Source organism: Tursiops truncatus, chromosome 6 (genome assembly GCF_011762595.2).
Source record: "Tursiops truncatus isolate mTurTru1 chromosome 6, mTurTru1.mat.Y, whole genome shotgun sequence".
In the NCBI taxonomy this organism is placed as follows: domain Eukaryota; kingdom Metazoa; phylum Chordata; class Mammalia; order Artiodactyla; family Delphinidae; genus Tursiops; species Tursiops truncatus.
The window spans coordinates 80264560-80280189 of NC_047039.1; the positions used below are offsets into that span (position 1 = coordinate 80264560).

At 47.0% G+C, this 15630-nt stretch overlaps 1 protein-coding gene across 1 annotated transcript in view; it reads left to right on the forward strand.

Moving 5' to 3' along the window:
- ZCCHC7 (zinc finger CCHC-type containing 7) overlaps positions 1-15630 on the forward strand; it is a 298145-nt gene that overhangs the window by 271905 nt on the left and 10610 nt on the right. The window contains exon 10 of the transcript XR_012332595.1: positions 6374-6503. The gene's annotated coding sequence lies outside the window, so the exon portion shown is untranslated. The remainder of the gene's footprint in view (positions 1-6373; positions 6504-15630) is intronic.

Below are 15630 nucleotides of genomic sequence, written 5' to 3' on the forward strand. Positions count from 1 at the left end.
TTTGTTTCTAGGTATTTTTTGATTTCCTCTTTGATTTCTTCAGTGATCACTTCATTATTAAGTAGTGTATTGTTTAGCCTCCATGTGTTTGTATTTTTTACAGATCTTTTCCTGTAATTGATATCTAGTCTTATAGTGTTGTGGTCGGAAAAGATACTTGATACAATTTCAATTTTCTTAAATTTCCCAAGGCTTGATTTGTGACCCAAGATATGATCTATCCTGGAGAATGTTCCATGAGCACTAGAGAAAAATGTGTATTCTGTTGTTTTTGGTTTTTGGACTTAAATATCAATTAAGTCCATCTTGTTTAATGTATCATTTAAAGCTTGTGTTTCCTTATTTATTTTCATTTTGGATGATCTGTCCATTGGTGAAAGTGGGGTGTTAAAGTCCCCTACTCTGAATGTGTTACTGTCGATTTCCCCTTTTATGGCTGTTAGTACTTGCCTTATGTATTGAGGTTCCTATGTTGGGTGCATAAATATTTACAATTGTTATATCTTCTTCTTGGATCGATCCCTTGATCATTATGTAGTGTCCTTCTTTGTCTCTTCTAATAGTCTTTATTTTAAAGTCTATTTTGTCTGATATGAGAATTGCTACTCCAGCTTTCTTTTGGTTTCCATTTGCATGGAATATCTTTTTCCATCCCCTCACTTTCAGTCTGTATGTGTCTCTAGGTCTGAAGTGGGTCTCTTGTAGACAGCATACATACGGGTCTTGTTTTTGTATCCATTCAGCCAGTCTGTGTCTTTCGGTGGGAGTTTTAATCCATTTACATTTAAGGTAATTATCGATATATACGTTCCTATTCCCATTTTCTTAATTGTTTTGGGTTTGTTATTATAGGTCTTTTCCTTCTCTTGTGTTTCTTGCCTAGAGAAGATCCTTTAGCATTTGTTGTAAAGCTGGTTTGGTGGTGCTGACCTCTCTCAGCTTTTGCTTGTCTGTAAAGGTTTTAATTTCTCCATCAAATCTGAATGAGATCCTTGCTGGGGAGAGTAATCTTGGTTGTAGGTTTTTCTCCTTCATCACTTTAAATATGTCCTGCCAGTCCCTTCTGGCTTGCAGAGTTTCTGCTGAAAGATCAGCTGTTAACCTTATGGGGATTCCCTTGTGTGTTATTTGTTGTTTTTCCCTTGATGCTTTTAATATGTTTTCTTTGTATTTAATTTTTGACAGTTTGATTAATATGTGTCTTGGCATGTTTCTCCTTGGATTTATCCTGTATGGGACTCTCTGTGCTTCCTGGACTTGATTAACTATTTCCTTTCCCATATTAGGGAAGTTTTCAACTATAATCTCTTCAAATATTTTCTCAGTCCCTTTCTTTTTCTCTTCTTCTTCTGGAACCCCTATAATTCAAATGTTGGTGCATTTAATGTTGTCCCAGAGATCTCTGAGACTGTCCTCAGTTCTTTTCATTCTTTTTTCTTTATCCTGCTCTGCAGTAGTCATTTCCACTATTTTATCTTCCAGGTCACTTATCCGTTCTTCTGCCTCAGTTAGTCTGCTATTGATCCCTTCTAGAGTATTTTTAATTTCATTTATTGTGTTGTTCATCGTTGTTTGTTTCATCTTTAGTTCTTCTAGGTCCTTGTTAAATGTTTCTTGCATTTTCTCTATTCTAATTCCAAGATTTTGGATCATCTTTACTATCATTATTCTGAATTCTTTTTCAGGTAGACTGCCTATTTCCTCTTCATTTGTTAGGTCTGGTGGGTTTTTATCTTGCTCCTTCATCTGCTGTGTGTTTTTCTGTCTTCTCATTTTGCTTATCTTACTGTGTTTGGGGTCTCCTTTTTGCAGGCTGCAGGTTCATAGTTCCCGTTGTTTTTGGTGTCTGTCCCAAGTGGCTAAAGTTGGTTCAGTGGGTTGTGTAGGCTTCCTGGTGGAGGGGACTAGTTCCTGTGTTCTGGTGGATGAGGCTGGATCTTGTCTTTCTGGTGGGCAGGCCCACATCTGGTGGTGTGTTTTGGGGTGTCTGTGGACTTATTATGATTTTAGGCAGCCTCTCTGCTAATGGGTGGGGTTGTGTTCCTGTCCTGCTAGTTGTTTGGCATAGGGTGTCCAGCACTGTAGCTTGCTGGTCGTTGAGTGAAGCTGGGTGTTGGTGTTGAGGTGGCGATCTCTGGGAGATTTTCACCGTTTGATATTACGTGGAGCTGGGAGGTCTCTTGTGGACCAGTGTCCTGAAGTTGGCTCTCCCATCTCAGAGGCACAGCACTGGTCCACAGCACTCTTGTGGACCAGTGTCCTGAAGTTGGCTCTCCCATCTCAGAGGCTGCAGCACCAGGATCCTTTCATCTACACAGCTTCGCTCTGTTCAGTGGCCACCAACTGGATCCTTAGTTTCACTTAACTTCTTGTAAAATGCATGTTGTTCACAAACAGAACAGGAAGGCGGTGAGGAAATGTATCACTTCTTCTAACTGGGCTCCCAGCACCGGAATCCCCGCCTCGCCCAGCGGGCGAGCGGCTGAGGGAGATGCGGGCGCGGGCGGTGGCGGCGTTCGGGGCGGGGCTTCTGCCTAGAATTCTTTACTTCCCTTTACAGTCTTCTCTACTATTGCGAATCTGGGTAAACCCCCTCCCCACCAATTCAGCTCCTGGGAACATCTCCCACCAATGTCTTTTCCTTCTTCCTAATGCTAAATTTTCATTATGAGTCTAAAGATAGATGCAGTTATAATTGCACACCGAGAAAGACTCTTCTTTAAGTTCATTCCTTATTGAACTTGAACTTGATTAGATTTATCAAGAACAGCAAAACACACAGCCCAGAAACTTCCCCCCCAAACCGAGGCGGATCAGCTGAGCTCCAGCTCTGTGCAGGTGGCGGTGGAGCCCTGTGGCCCCCCAACCCCGCCTCCTCCCCAGGGGCTTCAGGGAGGCGGGGGGAACAAGTTGGGAGAAATACGAGGAAGCCACGACAGCACATGCAGGGCTGACTATTTTTACACAACCCACTCAGCCCTTGAAGAAGTAAATCAGTGTTTGCATGGGGTGGGATAATGTTTCTGATGTATTAACTGATGTGAATTATTTATTCTGTAAATATTTGTGTATGTGGAAAGATATTTATAAATATTTGTTTATGTGGAAAGAGTATATATTGCTAAGTGAAAATGAAAATACATATGATCCCATTATTGGGGGAAAAAAGAAAAACTACTTTCCTGCCCACCCTCCTATTGTTACTTACATAGAAAGAAATGAGGATTAAGGTGGTCCAAACAAAAAACTGATGTGAATATTTGTGCCCAGTACTTCCAATATGTGATGCTTCAGGAAAGGGTGATACAAGAAACCAAGGGGAAAAAAAAAACCCAACATTGGTTTTTGTGAAATTCACCACCCATCCAAAAAGCCTGAAACGCAGGAGGCCTTTGGGTACCAGCTTTATGCCATCAGCAGTACATCTACGGGTCACTGACCAGAAAAGCCAGCCTTTCCCTCCTCCATCCCTTCCTAAGATTAGGTAAAGTTCCCCCAGGCTGGAGGGGGAAGAGGCATGGAGAGGAAGCACGAAAGTGTCATGCTGCTGGGCTTCTGAGGAGAGGCCATGTCCCTGGCCCCATTCCCAGGGACTTGGCCTGGAGGTGGGGATGATAATAGCCCCCTGTGAGCTGGGGGCCTGAGAGCAGAGAGGACGGCAGCCTTGCCGCCCTGCTGGGTGGAGGCAGCAGGAGGCTGAGACGCCTGCACAGAATGTTTGGGCAAACGCACTGGGACAGCCTTAGACTAAGGGCTGAGCGGGGGAGCCACAGGCTTCCAGTGTGCCCCAGAGGGACCAGCCTCTTTGCCAGACCCCGCACCAGGCCCTGCTGTCCCTCTGCTTTTCCAGCCTTGGCCGGCTTTCCTCAGAGCTCAGACAGTCCTGCCACTGGGTGGCCAGGTTGGGGAAGGCAGCATGGCTCTGTGCTGGGGGCGCCCATGTATTTGCTGGTATGCAGCTCTCCTATAGCCCTGGTCACTGACAGGTGAGGAAGCCGAGCCTCAGAGCCGTTATGTGGTTTGTCCAGGTCATAGAGTGGAAGCCAGAGCATAGTCTGACTTCCTGTCGGTTTCAGCTGACTTCAGCCCCCACATTCTCTACTCAGTGGAGACAAAAAGATCAGAGGTGACAGTGCCACCTTGTATGCCCTTGGGCAGCCTGGGCCCCCAAACCAGACAGGACAAGAGGAGGGAGAGAAGAAACCACAGGAGCCACCATATCTCTTAAGTACAGTTTGCTGATTTCAAATTAGGTAGCACAATCTCCGTGAATAAAATTACAGTTCCCAAAGGGATCACAGCCAATTTAAATGTATAAGAGGCCATTAACCTGCCAGGCTGGCTATTAGAATTTAGCACCAGTGTCATTCGTGGTGTGGTTCTGCTATTACACGAGGGGCACTAGGGGTAATACAAGTGTGAGGCGCACTCGGCCTTGGGCTGGCAGGGTGCTGAGGACCAGAGTCACCCAAGAAGCTCTGACCTACCCTCCTAAGGGTTAGCAGAGCTTCCCTCTGTCCGAGAATGTCAGATACCCTTCCCTGGCCCCAGCCTCCCCTCCCATTACCCAGCTGAGTGACCTTGACAAACACTGCAGGTGGCGTTCCTGAAGCTGACCCTGAGGAGTTCAGCAAGCAGGAAGTTTATGGAGGAGGTTCTTGGATCAACACCTGAGGAAGGGCAGGGAGGAAGCAGGGGAGGGCAGAGGGAAGATGCTAGCTACTGGGCAGGCTCCATAAAGAGGGGAGACCCCTGAAGGTAGAATGTCAAAGGTGTCTGGAGTTACACGGAGCAGAGCCGGCCAGGCCTTAGCAGCCCCACATAGGTGAGTCATAGATGCAGGCTGCCTGGGGAGGAGTGTGACCCTGGGTGGGGCCCGTCTCTGCAGCTGAGGCCAGGCAGCTGATCCTCCATGGAAGAGGGTCTTGGTGGGCAGCAATGACCGACGCTCTCTGGAGCTGCCTCCCATCTGTCCAATGAGGGGAATCCTGACCCTGCCTCATGGCCCCAGGACAGAAAGGGATAATGTACATGAAGCCTAATCTCAGGCCCGCACACAGTAAGGGCTCAAGACATGTCGGCCCTCGTGTGTTATGTCCTGACCCACATCCCAGGATGACCTGCACTCTGTTCCCTTGGCTTTATACTCCCTCCCCAGCATCCAGAAAGTGTCTAGCGTCTCTTGCACACCTCCACTGGTGGACAGATAACTGCTTCCCAAGCCAGCCCTAGTCACTGTGAAGAGCTTTTTTGTTGTTTAATTTGGTAAATATACATAAAATATACCATTTCAACCATTTTAAAGTGTACAGTTTAGTAGCATTAAGTACATTCATAATGTTGCATAACTATCACCACCATCCATCTCCAGAACTTATATTATCTTCCCAAGCTGACTCTCTAAACCCATGAACACTAACTCCCCATTCTCTCCTCCCCCAGCCCCTGGCAGCCACCATTCTACTTTCTGTCTCAATTAATTCGACTACTCTAGGTACCTTATATAAGGAGAATCATACAGTGCTTGTCCTCCTGCGCCTGGCTTATTTCACTCAGCATATGATGTCTTCAAGGTTCATCATGGTGTAACCTGTGCCAGCATTGCATTCTTTTTTGGGGCTGAATAATACTCCACTGTGTGTATATACTGCATTTTGTTTATCTGTGTATCTGTTGATGGACATTTGGGTGTTTGCACCTTTTGGCTATTGTGAATAATACTGATGTGAACATGAGTGCGTGCATATCTCTTCAAGTCCTTACTTTCAGTTCTTTGGGGTATATAGCCAGAGGTGGGCTTGCTGGATTATATGGTCATTCTCTGCTTAAATTTTTCAGGAAGTGCCGTACTGTTTCCCACAGTAGGAATGGCTCTGAGAAAACTGCCTCATGTGCACTAGACTCTGCACCCCTGCAGCTTCCCTCACGGGCCCTGGCTTTGCCCTCAAGGCCACGTCCCTCATCTGCCCACTTTGCCCTGGGTTGGCCCTGCTGGGTCTTGATGGAGCCTGAGAGCCCTGCTGGGCTCTCTGTGCTGTGGGCAGGTCTCCCCCAGGCCCCATGTCCCCCGAAGTTGGCTCCCCTGGTACACACGCCTCCCGGGGCTCCCCTCCCACTGCTGCCTGCACAGAGCACGTTTTCTCTTGAGAAACTCCCCTGGGCTGGGAGCATCCAAGCCACCCTGTTGTGAGGAGAGGGGCACAGAGTTGGGAATGAGCTGGCTGTGGTGCATGGAATGCAATCCAGTCCCATACCTCAGCCCACCCCACCCACCTTGCAGCTGCTCCTCTCCCTCACGCCCCTCCAGCCACACTGGCCTTCCGTCTGCCCTCCTCCCAACTCGGAGTCACCTCCCCTCATTCTCTCTCCGCAGGTTTCAGCTCAGCAGTCACCTCCTCGAGGAGACCTTCACTGACCACCTGGCATGAAGTCCCCACCTGCACCCTCTCTCTCACCTCACGAGCTTGACTTCCTTCACCGTGCTCACCGCTGTCCTCCAGCAGGTAAGCCCACAGGGCTGGACCTCTGCTGGTCCCCGGCTCTGTCCCGGTGCCCAGAAGGTGCCTGGCACAGAGGAGACACTCGATGGCAGCTGTGGAATGAACGTATGAAGGCCGAGAACCGGTGTCTCCCCCGCTCTCCCCTCCTGGCTGGGGAGTCGGGGCCCTGGGGCAAGGACCCTCTCCTGAGGGTCTCACTCTCTCAGCTGTAGCCTGGACTCGACTGTCCCTAACGCCTCTTCCTGCTTTTCTGAGTCTCCTAAGTTCATTACCCCCACTAACAAAACAAAACAAAAATCTCTAAACAGAAGTATAAATATATCCTCCTGGGAAATTCTGAAGGCATTTTATACATATAAAGAGGTAACATAGATTTAAAATTGAAATTTTACTCTGCTCTATTTCCAAATGAGACTGAAAGTTCCTTTGATATTCATAAATCTTTAAAATATCTAACCTCAGTTTCTGAAGGGATGAAGACTGCCTCTTCACCATCCATTCCTGAAGACTCCTAATTTCCCTGTCCTTTATTAAGTCCACCCAGTGGGATAGTGTGTGTGTGTGTGTGTGTGTGTGTGTGTGTGTGTGTGTGTGTGTGTGCAGAGAGGAGTCATGTCATCAACAACAGCAAATAAAACCGAATCGCACTTCAGTGGGGAATGGGTGGTGACCACAGCTCCTCCGATTGTACCTCCCAAGGCAGCTGCCCCAGACGTTGAACCCGCGTGTGTTCTCACTCAGCACCCTTTCCGCGTCCGTGGGAAGGGTGTCGTGATGGCACTTCTGCTGCAGAGCGGTGAAGCCAGTCCAGACCCAGGGCAGCGCAGCTGTCACAGGACACTCACGCAGGTGCTCAGCCCATAGCAGGCCGGGCCCACGGGAGCAAGTGAGGAATCGGAGGCCCTCACTCTCCTGGTTGTGGAACTGCAGGCTCAGCCCCGGCAGGGACTGTTTCCTTCAACCGCACCCTTCACATGGGCTGGCCTCACCCTGGTCCCCAACCTTGCTGGGGGCTGGGCGCCTGGTGGGAGGAATACCGGATGCAGCTCAAGAGATGTGAGTCCAAGTTCTGTCTCTGGCACCACATGTGGACCAGGCACACCTCGACTCTCTCCATTTATAAACCAAGAGGGTTAGAATGGATTGTTTCCAAATTTCTCTCTCTGTTTGATGTCTCCTTTATTCCTGGCCTTGTTGCAGCCCCTGAGGTGGGGCTGGGGGATACCAAGATGAACAGGGTCATGTGGTGACTCTGTCCTCACTGCGCTCAGTTTGGACAAAGAGATGAAATATGGGCATGAATGCCACTCGGTGGGAAGGAGACTTGAGTGTGGTCCAGGGAAGTGTTCTGGAACCTCAGAATGGAGTGTCCAGCGGGGAGACCAGAGCTGCTTCCCGGAGGAGCGGGACTAGAGCTGAACCTGCAGTGTTGGGGGATGTGCATATGCTGAGATGGACGGGGAGAATCATTACAGAGGAGGACGGGTGGGAGACCCGGCCAGGCCAGCACAGTGGTCCAGAAGGAACTGCAAGTGAGAACACAAAGTGAATCTCTTAGTATCCCAGTACTGTGGGGCAGGGAAGAAAGGGATTCGGGGTTTGCTCATATGCGGGGTCAAAGTCTGAACAATGGATTTTTTTTTTTTTTTGCCTGTGACAGTAGCTGGTCTTTGGCCACAGTAGGGGCTTGTTCTGGTGGTGGCATGGATGATTGAGTGGACTTCTCCAAAGAAGTTCTTGGGCCCGTTGCCACTTCTAGCATGAGAGTCCTGAGTGGGACCAGCCTGCACTTAATTTTATAAAAAGGAATTTTATAAAAGTTACATAAAACCATCAGAGGAAATTTGGAAAAGAGTAAAGAAGAAAAATAAAATTACCCCCAGCCATCCCTTAATATCATCCTGAGATATTGGGTGTGTTTCTATCCAGTATTTTCCATTAGCGTGGGTGGGCATGGACTACTGCTGTGTGGCTTATCTCCATATCACATGGTATGGCTCATACTGTTTGGGCACGTTTTTTATCTTCTTCCACATGCTTCCATCTCCCCTCTCAATAATACCTCTGTATCCATCAGCTGTTGCTATAACAATCCAACTCAAAATTCATGGCTTAAAACAAGATTTATTATTGCTCATGAGTCTGTGGGTCACGTGGGCAGTTCTACTGATCTGGGCAGGCCCAGCTGGTCTTGATTGGGGTTGTTTACGCATCTGTGGTCAGCTGGTGGGTCAGCTGGTGGGTCTAAGATGGCCTCATTCACATGTCTTGTGACTGGCCAGCTATTGCCTGGGCAACAGGGGGGACTGTGCCATGTGTCTTACCCTCCATCACATTCTGTGGGTCAAAGCAAATCACAAAAACAGCCCAGAGTCAGAGTGGGAAGGACTGCAAATTTCAGGGTAAAGGGTGTCGATACAGGGAGGTCAGTAATCGTAGCAGCAATTACTGTCATCAATCTACCACGCTCCTAATTTTCATTTTTAATGGCAGTAGAGTTTTTCATAGATGTACCACTTTTCATAGACATACCATTAAATGGGGACATGCCATATTTAATTTGTTTAAAAGTTTTCTCAAATAACACTTAAGTGAGCAACTTGGTAGAGCCTGAATCTTTGAGGTCAAGGAAAGCAGTGTTTCCCACCCTTAACCAAGAGGATTGAGCCAGAGTGTTCCCAAGGCCCCTTCGAAGCAGCACCGCCTGCACGCCTTCCTACATTCCTCATCTGACTGAATTCAAATATGCCAGACCAGGATTCTCAGAGCCAGTCCTGGCTGTTGAAATCACTTTCAAGAGTCCCTGTGGATCTCTGGGCCTCAGTTTCACCATCTATAAAACTAGAGGGTCAGACTAAATGGTTGGGGGATTGGACAAGAACAGTGTTTCTCAAATGATGTCACTCAGATCTAAAAGCCAGAAAGATGCCAGTGACATCCTTCTTCCTGTATTTTTAAATACATAAGAAACACACAGGGCACACGTGTATCATTCTTCCTGCCCTGCAGTGACCCCCTTTAAGAAATGGTGCCATGTAAAGAGCAGAGGGGACAGTGAGAGAGGTGCCGGCTGGCACATGCAAGGGTGATGTTAGATGTGTGTCTCCAGGCCAGGCAGCCATCACAAGACTGCCGATGATTGCTGGTTTCTGTTCAGTGTCTTGTCTTGTAATCTCAACATGTATTTGTGACCTTGCTCGATGTTCATTGTCTGTTAAATGCACTACAAAATTTAATTCCCATGGTTTGTGGCTGAGCAAAAGAGCTTTTAAAAGAAAGGTGGTGTATTTTAACTCATGAGCTCTTGTTATCCTTTTTTTTAAGACAATATTTTTATTTTATATATATATATATATATTTTTTTTTTTTTTTTTTTTTTTTTTTTTGCGGTACACGGGCCTCTCACTGTTGTGGCCTCTCCCACTGCGGAGCACAGGCTCCGGACACGCAGGCTCAGTGGCCATGGCTCACGGGCCTAGCCACTTTGCCGCATGTGGGATCTTCCCGGACCGGGGCACGAACCCGTGTCTCCTGCATCGGCAGGCGGACTCTCAACCACTGCGCCGCCAGGGAAGCCCTAGGAGCATCATTTGATATGCTTATTTGTCATCTGTTTATCTTCTTTGATGAGGTGCCTGTTAAGGTCCTTGGCCCATTTTTTTAACCAGTAATTTGTTTTCTTATTGAGTTTTAAGAGTTCTTTGTATATTTTGAATAGCAGTCCTTTATCAGATATGTCTTTGGTAAATAGTATCTCCCAGTCAGTGGATGGTCTTGTTATTATTTTAAAGAGCTCCATGGATCAAATAAGTGAACTCCAACCATGCTTTGAGTTCTAACAGCCTAGGGAAGAGGTGGGGAGGGGGATGCTTGCTTTTTCTTCCCCAGCTGGGTTCAGAGGTCAACAGTCCTCCCAGACTGGAATGGGCAGGGCTGCCCAGCGGTACTTCTCAAGGGCCGCTGCTCATGGTGGCCTCATGCATTGTAGAGACCCTGGGGATAGAACTGGCAGTGTCCTGACTGCAGACTTTTCCTGCCTAGTCTGCTGGAAGAGGTCTTTCTGACACTTTGTGCTGGATATGTGGTTTTGTTTGCAAGTTTCCTTGGGAGAACCATGCCTCCTCGACTCCAGGAGGCTATCAGTTATGATGGCTCCACCCTCCATCCCAGGCTTTCTGAGGCAGGTGATCTCAAGGACCACTCCGCCCCACCCCTCAGCACAGTGGTTGGTTCGGGAGTGAGCATGTGACTCAAGCAGCCAATCAGAATTCTTTCCTGGGATTGTTGCATAGTCCCTGGGAGAAAGAGGGCTTCCTCTGGATAGCCTTGTCTTGCTGGGAGGTTGTATATCTGGGCTACCTAGCACCATGTTTCCTAACTCATGGAAAGAAGAAAGCCAAGGAGAGCCAAAAGATGGGGAGAGAAAAGGCCCTGACTGCCTGAGCCCCCACATAAGCCATGCCTGGTTGCACCCAGACTTCTACCTTTCAGGAGCCAATGAATTCCATGATTGCCTAGGTTCAAGTGAGTTAGGTACTTCTCACTTGCAACCAAGAGTCCTTCAAGATCCGTTCAGCAGGGCTTCCCTCTTCAGTTGTGCCGGTATGCACTATGTAACCATAGGGGGCATCCTAGACTTATATAATACACATTCTGTTCAGCTGAAAGTAGTAGGGTGCTCAATCATCACCTCCTCTCAGAAGCCCTCTTTGATTTCCCCAGCAGTTAGTCATTCCCTCCTCCATGCTTCCAAGAATCTTGTGAAAAATATACACTGTGGAGCCAATCCCTCTATATTGCAATTTACATACATACACACCTGCCTGTCTCCCCATCAGACCGGGAGCTCCCTTGTAGGGACTAGATCTGATTTATCTCTTTTTCCTCAGTGACCCAACCGAGAATGTGCTTACATTTTTATCAAGTGAATTATCAAATCTCATGACAAAAAACAACTGGAATATCCCATCTAGTTTGCTGTAAAGAAAATTCTCCTTGTAATTGCCACAGAAAAGTACTGTAGATCAGGAGCTGACACACTTTTTTCTGTAAAGAGCCAGATAGTAAATATTTCAGGTTTAGCAGGCCACATTGTCTCTGTCATGACTTTCATTTCTCCTGTTGTAGCACAAAAGCACCACAATGAGTAAACAAATGAACCTGGCTGCATTCCTATAAAACTTTATTTACAAACACTGTAATTTCATATAATTTCCATGTGTCACACAATAGTATTCTCCTTTTGATTTTTTTCCAACTATTTCACAATGGAAAAATCATTCTTAGCTCTCAAGTCATGCAGAAATATACACCTGGCAGGATCTGGCCAACAGGCCTCAGTTTGCTGATTCCTGGTATAGACGGTCACTGGGCGCCTCCATCCACAGGGAGCAGTGGGACAAAGTTGCATCTCTCCCCTGACTTTGGGTCTCGGAGCTGGAAGGGCTGTCACCTGGTAGAGCAGCCTTGGCCTTCACCTGCCCTCACTATGTGAATAGGAGATTTGGGGCAACTTCCGGTGATCCACAGGCTCGCAGCATGTCAGAGCAAGAAGGACACAGCACAGCTGTACTTACCACAGACCCAGGGAGCTGAGGCCGCTTAAGCTTGCTGACTGGCCCAAGGTCACACACCTTGGCGAGTCTGGGTCCCATGGGACCCGCTGTGCTGTCATCCGGAAGGCTTTCACCAAACCACCCAGAGGAGGTTTATTCCTTTAGCCACAATCCTCCAGGTGCTGGTTTCACCTTCACACATCCTCACACACTTGACTCTCAGTTGCACCCACCTCCCCTAACCCCAAATGCCGCCAAGCTGTGACAGTCTGACAATGACCTTCCCCTCTCACCTATGAGGCCCAGGTCTCCACCACATGCCGTGGCCCTCACGTGCCAGGTCCTTCCCAGCCCCCGTGAGCCCAGCCCATACAGCCAAGAAGGCACCTTTGTATAAGGGTCTGTTTCAGAGGCCCAGATGGCTCCAAACCGGTCTTCTCCATCTGCAGGAGATAACGGACGTGCATTTTAAAAAAGGAATAAATACATATTTAATGGCTTAGTTTAAGGAACTGAGAAAATATTCATTTTCTTAAACTGTTAATACATAATTAACTGAAAATAAAAATTAATTGGGTAAAACAGCCTAAAAATAATGAATATAACTGCATTGAAAAGAGGTTTAATTGTTCCAGAGACCGAAAAAGTCCCCAAAAACAGAGAAGGGAAGAGGCTTTGTCCAGCCACTGGGTAAGGGCTCTGGGTACGGGGCTCCCTGACCCCCCTGCTAGAGGGGGTGGAGGTAAAGACTGCCTTTTGCAACGCAACAACTTGACGATGAATTTAGAGAGCATCCCAATGCCCACCCCAGCCTTGACAGCACCCCTTCACCACCACCAATTCCAAAAAGGAAAGAAAGAAAAGAAAAAAATCCACTATTCTGCCTGACTGAGTCTCTCCTCTGGGAGGTCTGGGAGGTTAGGGAAGGAAGATACAGACACAAAATCCCCATAACAACTGGAGAAAAAGGCGAGGGTGCCTGGAGTGCAGTCAGAGGAGGGGAAGGCAACCAGGATCCAGCGAGGATGGGTGGGTGGGCTTTGACAGTGCAGATAAGGGAGGAACAGGAACAGTGGCCCCAGGCAGGGAGGCACAGGGATCCACAGGAAACAGCTAGAATTTTATCTGGCTGAAACAGGACCCAGGAAGGGCTGGGACAATGGGTCACAGGTGTGTGAGGAAAGCACCGGCTCTGGCCACCACGCCTGGAGCAGCCCGGCAAGCTCTGGGTCCCACTGTAGACCCTGCCTTTTATTATTCCTCTCTCTTGTGAATTCAGGTGGGGAAGGGTCTGCTGAGAGTCATGCCAGAATTCACAGGAGAAAGATTCTGTAATTTCTTTTAGCTCTGTGACTCTGGACAAAGTATTCAGTATTAATGCAGTTGACCATGACGTCTTCTGTGTGCGCGACTGACAGACCAAATTACCTTTCCTTATCTCCTTGGGAGAAAAAAGGACCATTTATTTGACATACTTCATAATCATTTCACCTGATTGCCCCCTACGGAGAGCACGGGTGACCCAGTTCCCTCCCTCCTGCACAAGGCAGGAAGCATGTCCTCTAATAAAGCCCAGTTTCTAAAGAATGCTTTTAATCTTGGAATAGTGAGCATTATTTTCAATTGTATTTTTAATTCTCTATCTACTTTTTAAAATCCCACGTTTCCATCCTCTCTAATTCTCAGCTCATCAGAGCTGGGAGAGAGCTGGGACATTATGCACTCCCACCTCCTGCTTGGCATCTGCTGTGTGGAGAAGACAGTGGGCAAAGTCTGCTGGGGATTCAGAGGTGAGGGCTCTGTGCCACCCACGGGACACTGTTCTCTAGATGGGGGCTTGGAAATCCCTGGCTTATTGTGCCTGGCTTATTTCACTTAGTGTAATGTCCTCAAGGTTCATCCATGTTATAGTATGTTAGCATATGTCAGAATTTCCTTCCTTTTGGGGGGGCAGGGGGGCGAGAATCTCAGTTCCTTGACCAGGGATTGAACCCTGGCCATGGCAGTGAAAGCCCGGAATCCTAACCACTAGGCCACCAGGGAATTCCCCCAGAATTTCCTTCCTTTTTAAGGTTGAATAATATTCTATTGTATGTATACACCACATGTTGTTTATCCATTCATCCACTGAGGGATACTTGGGTTGCTTCCATATTTTGGCTATTGTGAATACTGCTGCTGTGAACAGAAGTGCCTCTTCAAGTCCCTGCTTTCAACTCTTTTGGATATATACTCAAGAAGTGGGATTGCTGGATCAGATGGTAATTCTATTTTTAATTTTTTGAGCAGAAGCAGCTTTTACTTATTACTCCTCTGGCCTTCTTCCACTCCTCAGGCTGGAGGCCAAGCCAGGCAGCAAATGAGAGCATGAGAAAGCAGTTTAGGGCTTCTCCAGAGAAAGGGAAAACTGACTGTGGGGTGATTTGCACCCACCCGCCAGGTTCTGTACACGGCCTCTCAGGGCTTCCTCTGGGGATTTCAAGTCAATGTTTCCTGGGATTTCCAAGACCCTTGCTCTGGACCCTGCCCTTGGGAGCCAGCAGGGGAAGCATTCACATATCAAATAGGATAATAAGCACCTGGGACCTGGGAGGTAGGTATGATCATTATCCCATTTTACAGATGAGAGTCTTGATGCTCAGAGAGGTTAAATGAGGGGCCCAAGGTCCCAGCTAGAAAGTGGTGAGGCTCAGACTAAAGCCCAGCTCTGTCCACGTTGCTTCCACTACCTCATGCTGCCTCTACTGGCATTTAAATGCGTGTGGAGATGTAAAAACCTCGTGCTGCAGGAAGAAGTGTCTAGGGGCAGGGATGGGGGAGACTGATTCTGACTTAGGAAGCTGGAAGTTTCCTTGGAGGAGCCACATTATAGCAGAACTTTGAAAAACAGGTAGATGTTGGAAGTTGGAGGAGATGGGGGGAACTGGGTGAAAAGCTCCTTGAATGGTTCTGTCTGGTGAGAGGTGATAGATCTTAAATGCGGTAGAGATTTTCTTTTAAGACTGTAGCTCTAAACTATTAAGTTTGAAAGGTTTACGAAATGAATAATTTTATATGAAAATAAACATTTACAAGGTCAACTCAAAAAGAGGCCATATAAGAAATTGGAAAACTTTCACTTTCTACATTGTATATTTCTGTAATACTTGAACTATAAATGAACATATGTTACTTTTGGAATCTGAAAAATAAATATATAAAAATTAAATAGATATATTATTGTGGAAAATATGTACAATATATTGTTAGGTGTAAAAAAACAGATTGCAAATCAGTATATGTAGAGAATGACCCCATTTATGTAAGTAAATGTGCGAATGTGAGTGTGTATTTGAAAGGATATACACCAAAATTCTCTCAATGTTTATCCCTGGGAAGTAGAACTATGGGTGACTTTCTCTTTTCTATTATTTGTATTTTACACTAAGAAAAAAATTAATTTGAAGAGAAACCTAGATGAGCTTGGGTATGGTGATGTGATGCCTTTTCAGATACAACACCAAAGACACAATCCAGGAAAGAAGTAATCGATAAGCTGGACTTCATTAAAATTAAAGACTTCTGCTCTGCAAAAC